Source organism: Bubalus kerabau, chromosome 2 (assembly GCF_029407905.1).
Source record: "Bubalus kerabau isolate K-KA32 ecotype Philippines breed swamp buffalo chromosome 2, PCC_UOA_SB_1v2, whole genome shotgun sequence".
Classification (NCBI taxonomy): domain Eukaryota; kingdom Metazoa; phylum Chordata; class Mammalia; order Artiodactyla; family Bovidae; genus Bubalus; species Bubalus kerabau.
This window is the reverse complement of record NC_073625.1, coordinates 136,646,798-136,659,195: the sequence shown is the minus strand read 5'-3', so window position 1 is coordinate 136,659,195 and position 12,398 is coordinate 136,646,798.

Here is a 12,398-nt window from a genome sequence, read left to right as displayed (position 1 = left end):
GGATGCTTGTGTGTTGTTACTAGAACTGGGATAATGACATTCTGCTTCATAATGACTATTCCCAGGTACAGAAATAACAGGCATCTTTTAAAGCCAGGCAGATTTCTGACCATCTTGGTTGCCTCTATTTTCCATCTTTCAAGCTTGCTAGTTATTCCTTTCATAACGATAATGAGTGTCACGCTGGATTATACAACCCAGCTACATCTGTTCCTCCTTGTTTTCTAGATATTACATTCATTGTATTTCACAGCATGAGCCTCCAATCAAGATCCTGAATATTGCTTCATGATAAATGTCACAGATTTAAAAAAATGGTCCAGTGCCAAAGTCATTATCACAGCTCTACCCCTCTCCTTGAACAATTCTCATTGCTTACATTTTTTTCCTTGGACAAAGGTACCACAGAACCTGCTTTTTCAAACTTAGAAACTTTCTGTTCAATATTTATGTAAATATGTCAGTTGTAAGTTGACTGATAGGGCTTTCCTGTGCACTTCACTGTTTGGACTCATTCTGCTGTTCTATTTAGCCCTCATATGCTCACATCCATAGCACGTCACCCTTTAGAATAAGAACACATGTGACAAAGGGCGCGCATCATGGGACTGGTTACACTCACACAGCAGGGTCTAGGAGACTCACAACGCAAGCCAGAAAAGAGATTTCTGAAAGAGCCTGAAATCTTGATTAACCAGAATGCCCAGGATACGGTGTATGCCAGAATCAGACCTTTCAAAAAGCATCAGGGACCTTAGAGGTCACCTAATTGAACCCCTATATTATGCATAAGAATGCTGAAGCTCAGACAGGTTAAATGAGTGATATGTAACCATGCAGCTGCTTGGGCACAGAGACTTGAAAGCAGAGCTCAACTCTTTGGCATGCTCTCCAGGATGCCACATATTCACAGTAAATAAAACTTTCTATTAAATCTAATAATCAGAATTTTTCCTGTTATGTTAGACTTTTTAAAATCCTATTTCTGAAAACATTTCTCAAAATATGAACTCAATTTCTATCCTTGTACATTAAATAGATTAGCAGTGACTGAACTTTGCTTTGATGGTTGATCTGCCTAAAAGCTGGCATTTTGCAGTTGAGTGATCATAGAAGAGTGAAGCAGAGATGAAAACATAAAAGTTGTAGGTGACTAGAGGAAACTATGCTGAATTGAATCAGACCACTTTAAATACATAGTGATTATTTGCTTATAGTTTTCTTCTTCTCCCTAAGGTTAAAGGAAAAAATATTTGGGTGAGTTAATGGTTTCACACAATCAAGGCTTTTCTACATTTTATCTTGGGATTTAAATAACAAGACAGTCCCTACTGTAAAAGTCAGCCCCATTTTCCAACTCCAAACAATTCTGTCCCTTTATCTCAACAGAATTCAAATCCAGTTTAAATTTTTCACTTCTTGTGGTATGATTTGGGATAAGGGAAAGAGAGAAGTCAAAATAATACAAGGTATGTAGTTCTTCCTTTGTTTTCTTTTCCCTCTACTGATATAGAAGCTGCTGCTGCTGCTGCTAAGTCGCTTCAGTCATGTCCGACTCTGTGCGACCCCATAGACGGCAGCCCACCAGGCTCCACCGTCCTTGGGATTCTCCAGGCAAGAACACTGGAGTGGGTTGCCATTTCCTTCTCCAATGCATGAAAGTGAAAAGTGAAAGTGAAGTCGCTCAGTCGTGTCTGACTCTGAGCGACCCCATGGACCGCAGCCTACCAGGCTCTTCCATCCATGGGATTTTTCCAGGCAAGAGCACTGGAGTGGGGTGCCATTGCCTTCTCCAGATATAGAAGCTACAAGTTGTATTTCTAGTTTTTTTAGGTAAAACCCTTAAATTTTAAAACAGTGTCACCTTCTTGACCAAGACCTTACCATGCTTCTGGTTTCTGACCCATTTGCTTTTTTTTTTTTTTAACATCAACTTTTTTACTTTTAAGTCAATGTCTTCTTATGTGCTTCTTTCAGAAATGGCCCCTGGTACCAAATGCACTTCTTTGTCTTTATAGGTCTGCAGTATCTTTATTTCTCTCTCTCAAATGATAGGCTAGCTAGGTATTCAGAAAAGGCAATGGCACCCCACTCCAGTACTCTTGCCTGGAAAATCCCATGGATGGAGGAGGTGGGCTGCAGTCCATGGGGTCGCTAAGAGTCAGACACGACTGAACAACTTCACTTTCACTTTTCACTTTCATGCACTGGGGAAGGAAATGGCAACCCACGAAAAGTATTCTTGCCTGGAGAATCCCAGGGACAGGGGAGCCTGGTGGGTTGCCATCTATGGGGTCGCACAGAGTCGGACAAAACTGAAGCGACTTAGCAGCAGCAGCAGCAGCAGCTAGGTATTGAGTCCAGAATAATACTTTCTTTCCCTCAGATATATAACATTTTGTTTCTCCTAGATATGGCTTGAGTTTTGCTTATTCTGCTTAGTTCTTGAGATGAACTTTTACCTGAGGATGTAGCCTTTTTAATAACCCTTGCAAATTCTCAATCCATTTCTTTTTATATTTTCTTCTGCCATTCCTTTTAGTCTCCTTCTATAAAGCCTATTAAACATGTACTGCAGACTCTCAATCAATCATGTTTCCATGTCCCTTAACTGCTCTTTCATATGCTTATAAATCTTTCTATATCATTATGCTGTGTTCTGGGAGCATTCATCAATACAAACATCTAACTAGCTGATTATCTTTTCAACTGTAACAAATCTTGAATTTACAGTAAATGCTGATTTCTTGTTTCAATATTTTTTTTTCACTTCCAAAATTTCAAAGTTATCTTTTTCCACATCTACAGAGTCTTCTTTCATTTATGCCCAAATATGTTAAATTATTTCTGTTCTTTTTTTCTTTTATCTTTTTGGAGCTCCTAAATAAACTAAAAAATATTTACAACAATTTCATTCTTTTAGCTAGAGTTAATTCATCTTTCAATTGTTGATTTTCTTGGATATCTTGGCATTAGTTTTCTTTGAGTGATTTAAACTTTTGGGTTTGGAGACATCTTGAATACAGGTTATTTTTCCTCACTCTCTGTAGGCTTACATACTTCTGACTAAATGTTTTGCTACTCCATCTACCAATTCTTCAAGGGACCCTTAAATAGATCTAATAGGATCCTTTACCTATGAAGATGAGATACCACTGATAGGGTCACCATGCTGTGTGTGTGTGTGTGCTAAGTCGCTGCAGTCTTGTCCAACTGTCTGTGACCTGATGGACCGTAGCCCTCCAGGCTCCTCTGCCCATGGGATTCTCCAGGCAAGAACACTGGAGTGGGCTACCATGCCCTCCTCACCATGCTGTAGTAGCTGGCTTATCTCAAACACTGGTTACTAAGCTGTTTGGGACATATTTTTCTTCCCTGAGCACACAAATATATAGCCTTTTATGGATGTTTTTACCCTAGTTGAACTGAACACCTAATTCTTCCTGGCCCGGAGTCTGAAACTATTCTCTGCGTGCCATGCTGTACTTAGTTGCTTAGTCATGTCTGACTCTTTGCGACCCCATGGACTGTAGCCCACTAGGTTCCTCTGTCCATGACCACTCCTCATTTCTGTTCTATCTTGGTCTCCAGAGGGTATTGATTTAAATATGGCTATTATAATAGCAATTAATTATACTTAGTACACACACACGCACAGCATGGTGACCCTATCAGTGGTATCTCATCTTCATAGGTAAAGGATCCTATTAGATCTATTTAAGGGTCCCTTGAAGAACTGGTAGATGGGGTAGCAAAACATTTAGTCAGAAGTATGTAAGCCTACAGAGAGTGAGGAAAAATAACCTGTATTCAAGATGTCTCCAAACCCAAAAGTTTAAATCACTCAAAGAAAGTATATCAAATACTTCTACTTTTTCTTCCAGGAACTCTAGGAACTTAATAGGTTTTTATTTCTTTACTGTGGACCTTGTGATTTGCTTTGATGAATGAAGAAGAGTGGGTGTGGCACATGTCTCTTCTAGATAGACAGTACAAGGAGCTAGTATAACTCATCATTCTCTCTTTTACTGGCAAAGCACCTAGAAATGGCCCAAGTGGTCCTACCATCCACCTGCAAGTCAAGGTGAGGATATCATGAGCAAAACCCCACATCAGCTCAAAATGGACATGTAGCACAAGCAAGAAATAAACCTTTATCTGTCTTAAGCCACTAAGATTCTGGTGGTGTTTTCTTCTGCAGCCTAACCTGAATCATCATGACAAATGTAATTCTGTCTTTTAAATTTTTTTATTGTAAAATTTTTGCATATTACAGATATGTATTTGGAGCAAAGAGAAGTAACAAAGCATGAATTTACAGTACAATCTTGCTGCAAGTCCAGCCTCCAAGGAATTTTAAATATTGTGATGAACAAAACAGCATGCATAAAACACTAAGCTAATAATAATTGTATTCATGCAGTATACAAGTATGTATATATGTGTCAAAGCATGTGGCTTCACTAGTAAGTGCTATAAATTGCGAAATTGAACATACTCAAATTCTTCCTCAATTGTTTCAATTATGAATGCATTTTTTAATATATGGGAAAAGTCTTTCAATCCCTTTTCTTTTCTGTTAAATACAGCTCCAGTACATTTAGCTCTGTTATTACTCAGTAAATTACACTGTATGTTTTCAAAAAGTCTCTGGCCTGGATCTTCAGTAGAGAAAGCTGTGAACAGGTAAATTTTCCTCTTCCCTTTGTTTCTTTTTTGCTTTTTATGTGTAACACACCTTTTCTCCTCTTTTCAGAATCTGCCTATGGTTCTCTGTCTACCAGTTACCACTCAAAAAGCTCTTTCCTTAGAATCTGATATCAATAATGTGTAATAATTTGAGGAAGTATAAGTCAATTGTCCTATCTATAGGGGTTAATTGCATTTTAATCATTTATTCATTCTTTCAACAGATAGAACTTCCCTGGTAGCTCAGGTGGTAAGGAATCCACTTGCAATGCAAGAGACCCTGGTTCGATTCAAGCATCTGCTAAAATAAGCATTATTAGAAATGAAAGATGAAAACAAATATGGTTTTCTGACCTTGAAGAGTTAAAAATCTAGAAAGGGTAAGGATAAGTAATGACACAAATGATGGTACAAATAGTAAATAGCTATTTACTATAGTAAAATGTAACAGTCCCAGGAAGCCTGCAAGTACAGGGAAGATGAAGTTATTCATTTAACTGTAGAATGATAGGCTTTGTCCCCTGTTTGAGGACTACTATACTCCAGGAGCAAAGAAGAGATATTTTTGAACCAGACAACCTTCCTGCTGCTGCTGCTAAGTCACTTCAGTCGTGTCTGACTCTGTGTGACCCCATAGACCGCAGCCCACCAGGCTCCCCCATCCCTGGGATTCTCCAGGCAAGAACACCGGAGTGGGTTGCCATTGCCTTCTCCAATGAGTGAAAGTGAAGTTGCTCAGTTGTGTCTGACCCTCAGCGACCCCATGGACTGCAGCCTTCGGGCTCCTCCGTCCATGGGATTTTCCAGGCAGGAGTACTAGAGTGGGGTGCCATTGCCTTCTCCAGACAACCTTCCTAGTTACACAGAAATCATGGTGAATGGCAAATCAGATTTTTATTTCTTTGTAACATCAGTTTTGCCTATGATTTTTCAACCCAAATTTACAGCTAGACAAAACTGTTCCTCCACACTTGACATTGAAAACTGGGTTGAATTTCTCAGTATTTAACTTTCTACTGTTAGTAGAGACATTACTTTGCCAACAAAGGTCCATATAGTCAAAGCTATGGTTTTTCCAGTAGTCATGGATGGATGTGGAGCTGGACCATAAAGAAGGCTGTGAGCCGAAGAATTGATGCTTTTGAACTGTGGTGTTGGAGAAGACTCTTGAGAGTCCCTTGGACAGCAAGGAGATCCAACCAGTCCATCCTAAAGGAAATCAGTCCTGAATATTCACTGGATGGACGGATGCTTGGGTCATCTGATGCAAAGAACTGACTCATTAGAAGAGACCCTGATTCTGGGAAAGATTGAAGGCAAGAGAAGGGGATGAAGGAGGATGAGATGGTTGGATAGCATCACCAACTCGATGGACATGAGTTTGAGCAAGCTCTGTGAGTTGGTGACGGACAGGGAAGCCTAGCGTGCTGCAGTCCATGGGGTTGCAAAGAGTCAGACACAACTAAGTGACTGAACTGAACTGACTGAAGTGTTTTTATATAAATTATTCTGGAAGGTAGTATCCTTTCCAAAACAGCAGACCAAGTGCTCCTTAATCTGATTGTTGATCACTCAAGAGAAAGTTTTCTAAAAAGTATAAAATCATGCCAAGTGATAGTAATGTAGATCTAGAAACCTCTTTCTTTCTACCTTGACTCTGGATTTATGAAACTATGTAACATTTATGTAGTGCCTTATAGTTTCCAGAGTCCTACACAGTCTATGTAATTCTCTCCTCGGAGCAACCTTGTGAGGGATTCAGATACCATCTGAACTGAAGGCCTGTGATAGTTCATCTACTCTGTAATATGCCAAAGAGGTCCATTCTATTTTAAGTCTTGATGCAGCAAATTCCTACCAGAATTCCTTTCACTTTTATTGTTTTGATCTTCAAGAACTTTATAAGGCCTAAAGGCATGTATCATCAAGATATTATTTGAAAATCAACTGACTACACTACAGCAAGGGAAAAAATATGTTTTTTTTATGTGCATGTATTAAATAATTTCTATATTCAAAGGGTTGGACTAGGAAGGGGTCATGAGTTGCAGTTGAAGGCAGAGTAGAAAGAAAGGGAAAATTTCTCATTTGGCCCTGAAGACAATCTTTCTGTTCTTTTCTTCAACACAAGCTTCTTTATTTCTAGTAGTGGAGATCAATAGATTTTACAGCTTTTTTTCCCTCTCTTTCTGCATTTAATAAACAATATAGCCAGAAGCTAGGGACCTAATCAAAGCACTTGCTGTACTGTAATTCCACTTACAATTAAATTGACAAGGCAGAGAAATGATAAAGAAATTATACCAAAGTCACTCAGCAATTTTGAAATAAGAGGCCCTACTTTCTCATCTCCAGGGAGAAACCTGGTTTTTCCTTTCTCTATCAACTCTACCTCTTCTTCTAATGCAATATCCATCTAAATATTTTTTTAGATTAGTCTTGTTTTTTTAAAAAAGCTAGTATGGTCAATAGCATGGACTTTCAGGAGAACTTGCTATGTTTGGAGAATAACCAGCATTTCAATGCAGCTGAAGAACCATGTGCCACATGAGGTGTCTTCTCGCCTATGACAAGAAAGTTAGGCAGAGACTAGAGCTTGAGTCAATTTGTAGGCCGTACTAAGATGTTTGGATAATTCTGATCACAGGATTTTACCCAATATTACAGCATATCGTATGCCTATCCCTACTTTATTAACATCTTCATAAATGCTATTTTAATGATCATATATTCCACCAAATTGATATATTACAATTTGTTTAAATATAACCTGCATGCTTGGTATTTAAGTGTTTTTTTCACACTATTACAAACATCATAACAGTAAACATCTTTATAAATCTTTGTTTATTATACTTTATCTCTGATTATTTCCTAGAAGAGGCTCTTCTGAGGTAAGACAACCCTATTTGGCTCAGAGAAGCCAGACATAATCACAGCCCTTTTCCACATTCTCATCTTTTCTCAGATTAGAGAAATGTTGGCATCTTTTTAGACCATGTGCAAACTGTGTTCTGTATACAGGCATAGCTACATGACCTGGTGCATAGTAGTGAGATGGATAAAGGCAGTGCCAGTTTTAAAAGCATATCATAAATAGTACTTCACATCTTTATCTTAATTTGAGGGAGGAAATAGGATTTTTCTGTTCCATCTCTCACTCTGACATTCCCATGAGTCTCCATGTTTTCATTGGTTCCTCTGGAGAACAAGATAGTCTGTCACATCACATCTTTTGACTAGGAATACTCCCTTTCTTTGGAAATTATTTAGAAAGATTTCTGAGGCAGGGTGGCTCTTCTGAAATGTACATCAGAAACATATTGTCTTAAATAATTTAATCATGGACTTTCTGAAGCAGGAAAAGACCCCCTAAATCAGCTAGGGCAATGTTTCCCAAATTATAATATGCATTATTCTATTAGTGGTACATATTACAAACTGCCTAAATTGTGTAAACTGCATAATAATGGAAATATTGCTCCTGGCATAATTTTTCCCTGGTGGTCCACAAGCATACTTCCTTTAAATTGGTATTTATTTATTTATTTTTAGGGTTCCATTTATTGCTAGTGGTAGTTATGTGTTTATTACTTATTTTGGATTTATTTTTCAAATACATGTATATATATGTCCATAGGTAGTTGGGTGTTTTGCTTGCTTGTTTTTTGTTTGATTCGTTTGTTGTTTTACTGTTTGACACAATGAAACACAGTATGTACAAAAGTAGACGGCCAATACATAAATGTGTAAAAGGCCCTGAAGAAGAGATACATAAATGACCAAAGTCTATGAAACAATATCCTAGCTGAACTTCTCATTTGATATTTAATAACCAGGGAGATGGGGTGATTTGCCCCAAAATCATCTAATCTAAAAGCAGCATCCCGAGCTCACACTCCTAATCCTGTTCTTTGTTTTTAATCTTTCCTCCTGTCTCTGAAATGCTGTATTCCAACAAGAATATTCACTCACATATTTAGAGCAAAATGAAGTCAGATTTGTGAATGACAAATGTGGCAAGATCAAGTGGATGTATTAAAAGTTTCTCCTTTTGAAGGAGCTGTCATTCTCATCAGAGGCAGGGAAATTAAGTTGCTGTCCTTCACTCTCCCAAAGATGATTATTATGCCATTTCTTGTGGGTGCACTGAGCCAGAACTGCAGAGATAATAGGTTATTATAGGAAAATCTGGCTTTGACATTTGTATGATAAGTTTCCAGTCAATTAGATGAAAAATACTCCATTAGATAAAGTGAGTGTACCAATTATTGTGAAGATGGCCTACTGCTAATAATATAATTGAAATTTAGAGAGAAGAGGCCTTAGCTCTCCAGAAACTGACAGCATTGGGGACAGTAATACAATCTTACAAACGTGCGCTCAGTCATTTTCAGTTCCCAAAACTTTCAAATTTTCAAATCGAATGTCATTTCACATGTACATGAAAATCCTGCTCTGTAAGGAACTCCAAGATGTTTCAACTTTTTGCCATAAAATGTTTTTAAAAAAATAACAAAACAGCTTCACATGGTTCTATTAAAATGCGAGACACGGAGACACATAGCACTGGTAACTCAAAGATGATATTTTTGAGATTAAAAAGCCAAGCCTATAGCAGAATCCCAGGGACGGCGGAGCCTGGTGGGCTGCCGTCCATGCGGTCGCACAGAGTCGGACACGACTGAAGCGACTTAGCAGTAGCAGCATAGCTAGGTAAGCAATGATTGCTTTATAGTTCATCTTGGACAAGGAGAGGAGAGCCTATTTTAGATCCAGGGACCGAGGGAGAGAAGCTCGTCCACAGAGCGCGCTCCCCACAGCTGTGAAGCAGTGGTCAGTGGGCAGCTGCCAAGGTGCCTCCTTCTCAATTGAACAAAACGGGAACAAGTGTGTTCTGAGAAGCGATCCTGCAAAGGAATGGCCTAGTATTGAATTCTTTTTCATCTTCAATGATTTTGTGGCCCATATGAATTTAAAATGTAAAATGAAATATTTATCAACAATCAAAAACAGACATGTCCGACTGTGTTATCTGAATTCAATGCTTCTTTCATCTTAAAGAATAGAAGGCTGCTTCAGAGGAGCGCCAACTCTGCCTCAGAAAAACCTGCTTTCAGAGGAGACACTGAAATTTTAAGCCTATTGGTTCAAAGGAGCTTCTCCAGAGAATGTTACTCCAAATTCAAGTGAGAAGTACAAGGTGCCCACCATCTTTATTCCAGGATTTAACATTGTTTTTTTCAATAGCAAAATACAGTCACAATGGCTACCATTTTAAGCCCTACTGTGTTCTATAAAAAATAACAAATGTTTTTGCATTTTGAACTTATTTTATCTTTATAAGCCTTGCAAAGTGGATGTTAATATTTACCAGTTTACAAATAAGGAAAATATGCCTCAGATATGATAAATAAACTATCAGCTACTAAGGAGTCAAACTATTTATGTTTGTTTTTCTCTTAAATACTGATGTCTTTGCTTTACTATGAGGTCCCTCCTTTGTTTGCAAAATTTGTCCTTTCCCTAATTCCCTGCCTTGGTACCTGGATAGGCCTCTCCCCATCATTCTGTATGGCAGGTAGGGTTCTATTTCCTGTCAGTCCTGCCGTCTTTTACCAGTCATAATGCTGAATTTTGAATTGTAGTATCTCAGTGCCCCTTTCTTGTATTTCTCTCCACATGCTGTCCTTTGCCATGTCTAGATTCTAATTCTTTCTGTGTGCATGCTCAATCATGTCCAGCTCTTTGAAATTCCTGGACTATAACCCACCAGGCTCCTTTTCCATGGAATTTTCCAGGCAAGAACACTGGAGTGGGTTGCCATTTCCTACTGCAGGGGATCCTCCCGACCCAGGGATGGAACCTGCATTTCCTGGGTCTTCTGCATCGGTTTGGCAAATTTTTTTACCACTGAGCCAGCTGCTGCTGCTGCTAAGTCACTTCAGTCATTTCCGACTCTGTGTGACCCCAGAGACGGCAGCCCACCAGGCTCCCCCATCCCTGGGATTCTCCAAGCAAGAACACTGGAGTGGGTTGCCACTGCCTTCTCCAATGCATGAAAGTGAAAAGTGAAAATGAAGTCGCTCAAAACCCCTAATTCTTTGTATAGTATTTTAATACTACCTGCTGCCTGGACCTCCCAGCCATGCACCAGTCATTTCTATAAGACACTCATGGATACCTGGTCCTCATATAGTTTCCAGAGATATCCTATTGATCTCACTTTTTAACACTAAGTTTGAACTTACAAACTCAGCTAATCTGGCTAGCTAAAAACCACAGGTCTCCTTAAAACCATCAAGCAGTCACTAAAGTATTCTTTGTGATTGTCAGATTTGGTTGTGTTCCACCTGTCAGATTTGGTGGTGTTCCATCTCTTTCAAAAATTCCCCTAAAGTATAGAGAAAAGGGGGCACAGACACAAAAAGTACAGCAAGTTGCTGATTTCCTAGCATTCTTAGGTTGGCAGGTTCTACAAACTTTCAAATCATCATTCCCCAGTCTCTTTCAATGAAATATTATGGGATAGAGACGGAGCATGTACTCGCATGCGTGTGTGCATGTGCACGCACGCACACACACAGAGTCTAGGCTGGGGATAGGCAGAGAACAAAAGATTCAGGCTGCTACAACCGCAGTTTTCAAATTTGTTTTCCTACTTGCAAAGGACACACACACTTGGGTCACACTAGTCACTTCTGTTAAAACAAAGAGACTTACACCTTTTATTGTTTTTGACACCTTCACTCAGTATTCCTCCAAGTATCCTACTTAAACCTCAGTGTGCTAAGTCACTTCAGTCATGTCTGATTCTTTGAGACCTCTGGACTGTAGCCTGTCAGGCGCCTCTGTCCAAGGGACTCTTCAGGCAAGAAAACTGGAATGGGTTGCCATGCCCTCCTCCAGGGCATCTTCCTGATCTAGGGATAAAACCCACATCTCTTATGTTTCCTGCCTTGGCAGGCAGGTTCTTTACCACCAGTGCCACCTGGGAAGCCCTAAACTTCAGTAGGTATTGAGAAATATGCCATTTTTGCCAAAAATATATTCTCTGTTGAACATAATTTCTGGCTTAACCCTCACGATCCCATGGAAAGAGCTGTATTGTTCATCACTGTTAAGTAAGAAAACCAGAACACAGAATGTCACCATCCAAGTCCATTTCTAAAGCCCATATTCTGTTTTATCTCAGGCTCCTGGCTCCCAATCCATTTGTTTGTTTTGCAACGTTGCCCTTTGGCCCATATATTGTTTTGCCTAGATGGCGGCGAGGAGGTTTTCTTTTTTTCTTGGTCACATCATTAATGAGCTAGGATAACTTGCCTCACGTGTGCCACAGGCAATTGCCATATAGATTTTCAATTTTTCCAACGAGGTAGAGCTACATGTCCTTAAAACCCAAAGCAAATGCCACAGTGTGCACTGCCACTGGGCTTCTCTTTGTTAGCAACATAAAAAGAAGTCCATTTCCCTCTAGGAATAGCAGCCTCTTCCCTTTTTCTTTCAGCACAGCACACAGGACAGCAAAGACGCACTATTTATGGAAATCATTTATGATTGCACTTGGACCTACAGGCAGTTCTGCCCAGGCTCTGTTCACTACCTCCAGGAGTCCTGCCAGCTTGATGCCCTCACATCAGATGCATTAAGACTTCCTTTTTTATTGTCCTACTGGTATCCCATCACTATTGCTGCAATAAAGAGCT